This window comes from Tasmannia lanceolata, unplaced genomic scaffold, assembly GCF_043159265.1.
Source record: "Tasmannia lanceolata isolate RefF3 unplaced genomic scaffold, GAP_Taslan_0.1 ptg000008l, whole genome shotgun sequence".
NCBI classification, from domain to species: domain Eukaryota; kingdom Viridiplantae; phylum Streptophyta; class Magnoliopsida; order Canellales; family Winteraceae; genus Tasmannia; species Tasmannia lanceolata.
Window position 1 is genome coordinate 982,022 of NW_027518685.1, and position 6,991 is coordinate 989,012.

The 6,991-nt window shown below is 41.0% G+C and overlaps 1 pseudogene; it reads right to left on the reverse strand.

Moving 5' to 3' along the window:
* Positions 1 to 91: 91 nt before the first annotated feature.
* On the reverse strand, positions 92 to 3,060 carry LOC143885592 (disease resistance protein At4g27190-like; annotated as a pseudogene).
* Between the last annotated feature and the right edge of the window lie 3,931 nt (positions 3,061 to 6,991).

A 6,991-nucleotide genomic window follows, 5' to 3' on the forward strand; every position in this document is an offset into this window, starting at 1 on the left:
ATTTTTTCAACTGCCAGCATGTAACAGTAATTGATCCTACAACTATATATGTAAGAAATAGAACAATAATTCCATAATTATTTCTGGCATCCTTAATTGTTTTGGGGACTCACGATCGGTTGTCATGATCTCAAACGAACAGCTCCGCTTAAAATCTCCCGGAACAGCTCCGTTTGGTCAAGAATCTTATGTCCACTCTCCGTTTCCTCCTCAAAAAATGGTTGGAGAAGGGTCTTGGTGTTGGGGTGGTCCCACTCCAATGCATCCCACCACTTTATACTTCCTATGATTGATTTGCGAGCCTGTGGGAGGTTGTTGACTGTGAGAGGGAGCTTCTTCAGTTTAGGACATTTATATACAGAGATAGTCTCTAGAGAATGGCAAACGAACATCCTCCTACAAAAGCTCTTCAATTCTGGTAAACTTCCCAATTCTATCTTTCTTAACCTTGGAAGAGTAATGGGAGTGTTGGCTTGACCCATTTCTTGCTCTCCCACTATCACATCTTCCATCAAATAGCATTTCCGAACTTCTATCGTTTCAAGGTTTTGGAGATCCTGCAACAACCCAACCCAGAACAGATTCTTCAAATTATTACAATTCTGGACGGTTAAGATCTTTAGGCTTCCGAAGGTTCCATGTGGTACAACTCCCTCGTAGATAGCACTTAAATTACGAAGGCCAACAAGATTTAATGTCTCTAAGGCAGGTATAGTGTTCTCGTGTGCCATTAAAATGCACTCCATCCCATGGCATTTGTTTATGACACATACTTTCAACTCTCTCATATTAACTAAGAATGACAATTGAGACAGCCGGATGATACCGTCGCAACCTCTAAACGTCAACTTTTGAGTATCATCTGGGAGCAAGAGAGAGCTCTCTATCCTAACAACATCACAATTCCAAATTTCGACAGAATTTCGAGAGATATAGAGTCAAGAAAGATATGATGATGACCCTCTTATTGTGCAATGGAAGATTTTTAAGCCTCGCCGATGCCGAGACTTGTTATAACTTAGGAAGGTGGGCAAGTCCCTGAAGGAGATAAGAAGAGTAGTCAATCTTTCCAACTTTGTGATCTCGTTAATTTTTCCTTCCAACTCACCCTTGTTCAATGACCATTCCCATGGGCTACAGCATGTAGAGAATTCTTCCAGAAGACAGAGATTTGGTATTATCCCTGCAGGAAACATTCGCAAATGTGTAAGAGAGAGGTCAAGGCGTCTTAGATGAACCAACCCTTCCATCCCTAGAGGAAGTTCTTCGATGTGAGTCATATAAAGGTCCAACACCCTCAATTCCTTGAGCTTTGACAATGAAGGCACCACCTGTAATGGATTGTGGCGTAATAGCAGTACATGAAGGTTCCTCAGGTCGGAAAATGACTGGCAATGACTCAATCCCAGTATTAGATAGGTCGAGAACACGAAGGTTGTTCATGTGGGCAAAGAAGGAATTTGTGTTGTTTTGCGAGAGGAAATTATCTTGCAATAACAGTGTCAAGAGTCTCGGACAATTCGGTTGACCAGAAAGAAGTTTAATTCTATTTCTCATTAGAGATATCCTCTCAACATTTTTTGCCCATTCTTTCTCTTTGGGCAATTCTTCTAATCCAACCCCAGCTTTGACTAAAAAAAGCAGGTATGTTCTTGTGATGTTAATGGCCATATCCCTAATCAAGTCATGCATCATGACATTTTGCCTTCCATAGTCAGGATCTGCAGTTTCTAACAAACAAGCACGCTTGAGCTCATTCAATATGTATTGCCCCTTGTCGAACTCAACTTCTCTTTTCCCTACTTCATCTATACGCCCCTCACCCATCCAGTACTCTATCAATTGTTCTGAAGAGATTTTACAATCTTCCGGATACAATGAGCAGTACAAAAAACAAGCTTGAATCTTATGGTCACTTAAGCGATTATAACTGAACTTTAGGCGCTCAAAGACATTATCTTTCATGCCTTTGATTTCCATTGTTGAACCTCGCAATTCATTCAATGCATTCCTCCACTCTTTAACATCGTCAACTTTCCTCAAAGCCCGTCCAACCGTGATAAGGGCAAGTGGCAAACCTCTACATTCTTTAGCCACAAGCTTAGCAACATCCTGTGCTTCTGAAGAAATCACAACATCGTCGCCAACTTTGTCTTCGAATAAAGCCCAAGCTTCCTCTTCAGAGAGCACCTCAACTTTAATATCAGTTTGAGTCTCCATGCCTTGAAACACCCCTAGTATCCTAGTAGTCAATACTAACTTGCAGCCATTATCCGCATTTGGTTCAGGAATGCCGACATCTTCCAAAGAAAATGCTTCCCACAAATCATCTAGGATGAGTACAAACTTCTTCCTTCTCTTCAAAGCTTCAAACAATTTTGTAGACATGATATTTTCGTTGTCATCTTCAGGCAAGGACAAACGAATTGCTTTTGCAATATCAATTTGTAACCTTTTCAAGTTAATTTCTTTTGACAAAGTGACCCAGATAATATTGTGGAAAAGACAGGTTTCTTTGAGACGATTGTTGATGTGCTTCATGATGGTTGTCTTTCCAACTCCTCCCATTCCATGAACTCCAATCTTTCCAATCTCTAAATTCATCAAGCAATCCTAAATCATTTCCATGGTTTTTTCTGCTGTTGTTTTACCCACTAATTGTGCTGTTGGTAAGGTACTTCCACTACCTAACAACGGATCCAATACCAATGCTTCATTAAATCTGCCCTTCTCTTGAATCCAACTACCTCTGTGATCTTCTTTGCAACAAGCGCTCCCAGTCTGTAACGTGGGAACCATCTCCTTTCGTTTCTAATTTTTTCTTCTATTTCGTGCACTTCATTTTTAATTTTTTTCACACTTTCCAACCATAATTCTACCTCTCTTTTTCGCTTCTTTTCATGCTGCACCTCTTCTCTATCCAGTTCAGTCTTTACATCATTCTCTCTGCTGCTTAACTCATCCATTTTGCTCCTCAATACCCATTTATTTCTTTCAAGGTTTCTGATATAATTACAATGTTCCCAAACAAGCTTGCCAATTTCCCAAACAAATTCCATAATCACTACAGCAACACAACACAAATCAATGCGCCAACTCAGAAAATAAATACAGTACATAAAAAAAATGAAGCGAGCAGGGGAATGTGAAGGGAAAAAACAATCTTAAAGAGTTGTTGGGATGCAGTGAAAACGATTTCAGGAAAACTTAAGTTTAAGGGGAACTGATTAGAGGGAGAAGGTATCGGCCGGTTGTTCGATGATCCAAACCATTCTTTTTGTTGGGACAATTCATCAATAAATCACGCCTGAAAGATAATTCCTATCAGAAGATCCTAATACTTCAAGTTGTGGTGTGAAGAATGGATGGTTCTGAAAATAAAAGGCCAACAGTCTAAAAACTACCAAAAGCCCGAGGTTTAGGATTTATTTGATGCAAAAGAGGTTTTGTTATATGTCCCATCAATTGCTAGGCCAGCAAATGAAGGGTTTAGATCACCAAACTGATGCACCCTCCAACTAAAGAAGTAAATCAAATTTGGCAGAAACAAAAGAAGAACCTGATCTTTCGTTACAGCAACTCTTAGGAGGAACTCAATAGCGGTATACCACAAAATTATATAACATGGGAGATATCAAATAAACTTACCTTGGTAACTAAGGGGAATTAAACGATCAGAGACGCAGACACTTGAGGATTGTTTGGGTATAACAGCCCCAAATACTCTTTAACAGTTGGGGTTTGTTTGGGTACAACACCTCTAAAGGCTCTTTCAACTGCTATGTCTAGTAGCCAAAACCAGGATGCAAAATAAACGGAAAGTAAAACAAGCCTCTTGAAGGTATGAAATGGGGAAGAAGAAGGAAAATGGAAGAGCATTTAATTCGAAATCTCTGCTGACGCACACATTCACGCGGGTTTTTCAGACCCAATAGAAGCTCTCGTCAAATGTGATAAATATCAGCTTCCCGTTTTTCATGGGTCAATTGCCTCACGGAAAAATTGCGGGGACTTAAAAATACGAGAATTGCCAACGTGGGACAAACTTTTGAAAAATTGTTAAAGAGGGTTGATAACCCCTTTTAGAGACTTGATAAACCCCATTTCGGTCCCTCTCTAACAATTTTGGCAATTTTTCGTTGACACAGTTGTGCAGTGGTTGGCTTCAATAGTTTGGATTGTAAAATGCGACAAAGTTGTGGATTTATCAATACTTAAGGGTGTAAATATCAGCCTCCCGTTTTTCATGGGTCAATTGTGTAGTGATTGGCTTCAAGATATTTGATATGCGACCCACTTGTTATGGTATCTCTCCAGCCATCTCTTTATTTTCAATTTTTTTTCATTCAGTGTTATATAGTTCGATTAATAAAGACCGACACCCCGCAACTGTTGGGAAAAATACAGTGCAGAGAGGCAAAGCACAAAAAATTATGTGCAAATAAGTGTTGACTGTTTGAGGTAATCCAAAGATGCCCTTGTTTTCTAGTTTATTATAAGGGGTGAAGTAGGGCTTATTATTGAATGGATCATGGACTCGAATCTGGTCCGGGCCGAGTAGAGATGCAAAACAGATCGATTTTGGGAATTCGGGTTGAGCTTTTACCATAATATTGTGTCGGGTTAGGATAGATTCAAATTCATTTTTTAGCAAAAGCTCAACCTTGCTCAATTAGTGCCAATATAATTGTTCACTTATGCTTAGTCTTATAAGCAGTAAAAACAAGGGAAAGGGACTCAAAAAAAGAGGAACTTGAGCGTCAGAATGGTTGCATCATTTTCCCACATGGAAAGTGTATTTCCTTGCCATCTTATCGATCTATCCATCAAAAAAATCCTTTAAAAAAAAAAAACCCATACAGAGTTGGCAAGTTGGCTAGCGTCGTGGACTTGCTCCCCATAGACAGGAGCTCAAAATTCCCGGACATACCCGATGCACGTGGTTTACGGGTGATAGAGTGCATCCTTACGGATTAATCCTGCTATAAATGGGCTATAAATGGGCTGGGGATACCCTATGCCATAAAAAAATCCTTTAAAAATATATCAAAAAACTACCATGCCCAGGCTTTTTATTGGATCAAGTGGTATGATCACTCAAAGAATCCACTATCCATGTTCGTTCCTAAGAATCTGACACAACGAAAAAAAAAAAAGCTTTTGGTTGGTAAATGAGTGTCCAATAATCAGTTTGGACACACAATCGCTTCTCAAACTCCAAAACCAACCGGGCCTAAAAAATACACAGGTTTCGATGTAAACACAAACTCAAGCCCAGTTTCAAAAATTTGAATAGCAGGATAATATGTGCCCTGCCTGATTACAAATAAACTTTCTCGAAGACTTTTTCAGCCTTCATTCACCTCGCTGCTGCTGGAAAATTTAGATTTCAACTTGAGCAATGTTGCGGCAAGACCCCGTCGCTTGAAATCCGGTTATCGGAGACTACTCGAACCAATCAACAACAAATAGCCTCCGGCAACCCACGGAATTAGCCCAAACGAGTATATGCACAAATCAAGAGTGTATGGAAATGAAGAAAGAAAACAAGAGAGCAAGAGACACAAGAGATTTACGTGGTTCGGCACTTTGGCCTACTCCACGTGCAATCCGGCAAGTAAACTTCACTATCAACAATAGGAAATTACAAACAAGGGTTAAAACCCTCACCTCTCTAACAATGGTGAAAACCCCACCAACACCCTCTTCTTACAAATCAAGCAAAAACACAACTCCCTCTTTACAAAGTCTTCACAAACCCAAAAACACCATAAAATGAACCCCAATAACCTTGGATTAAAGCCCTTGCAAGAGAAGAAGAAGAAGAAGAAACCCTTGGAGAGATAAAACCATTTTTCTTGTAGAGAAAAGCCCCAAAATCCGATCCCTTCTTTGGAAGAATGACCCAACTAAAGATAAAACCCTCTTTAGTAGACATAATAAACACATTCGAAGAATGCCCTCCAAAAGAAAATATACCAAGTGATTTTATATCACTATTCCAACAATCTCCACCTTGATAGAAAATCACCACTTGCCAGTGCCAACACTACCAAACTCACCTTGGCATAATACGAAGAGAAGTCAAGCTCCACTCCAACTTCTCTCCTTGAACCACCTTGGTAAGCATATCCGCCACATTCTCTTTGGTTCCCACTTTCAACAATCGGATTCTTCCGTCTTCAATGACTTCCCGAATGTAGTGATATTGGACGAATATATGTTTGGTCCTTTTGTGATTAACCGGATTCTTAGCGAAATAAATAGCACTCATATTATCACAAAACAAATCCATGGGTTTTGACTTAATGCCAATCTCACCTCAAGGTGGCAAACGGACCGTGCCGGGCCGGCACGGCAAGGAAAAATTAGGCCCAAAAGGGCCCGCGGGCACGGAAGGGTTCACGGGCCGTGCCGGGCCGATTTTCTCCAAGGCGAGCACGGCACGGCCCGCAGCCCGCCGGGCCGGCCCTTTCAATCACCTTTTGGGGGTATTCTCGGGTTTTTAAAAAAAAAACACAATTTTTTTAATTAAAAAACACATTTTTAAAGGGGCATCCGGGCTCTCGGGCTGTGCCGGGCCGGGCCGCCAAACCAAGCCCGGCACGGCTCGCGACTTCGTGCCGTGCCGTCACGGCATGCGTCACTGTAGCTATCTGTGCCGTGCTGTGCCGTGCCTCGCCGGGCCCGGTTTGCCACCTTGAATCTCACCCATCAAACCTTGAAGCCAAACCGCTTCCTTGCAAGCTTCCGTTGAAGCCATATACTCTGCCTCGGTAGTTGATACTGCCACTATTGTTTGAAGTTTAGACATCCAACTTATCGGCCCAATAGTAAATCGAAAAACATAACCCGAAGTAGATCTCGCTCTATCACAGTCATCGACATAACTTGCATCAACAAACCCTTGAATTGATGTCGAACTTTTGCTAAAAGTAATGGAATAATCACTTGTGCCTCTCAAATACCGAAGCACCCATTTTGCCGCTTG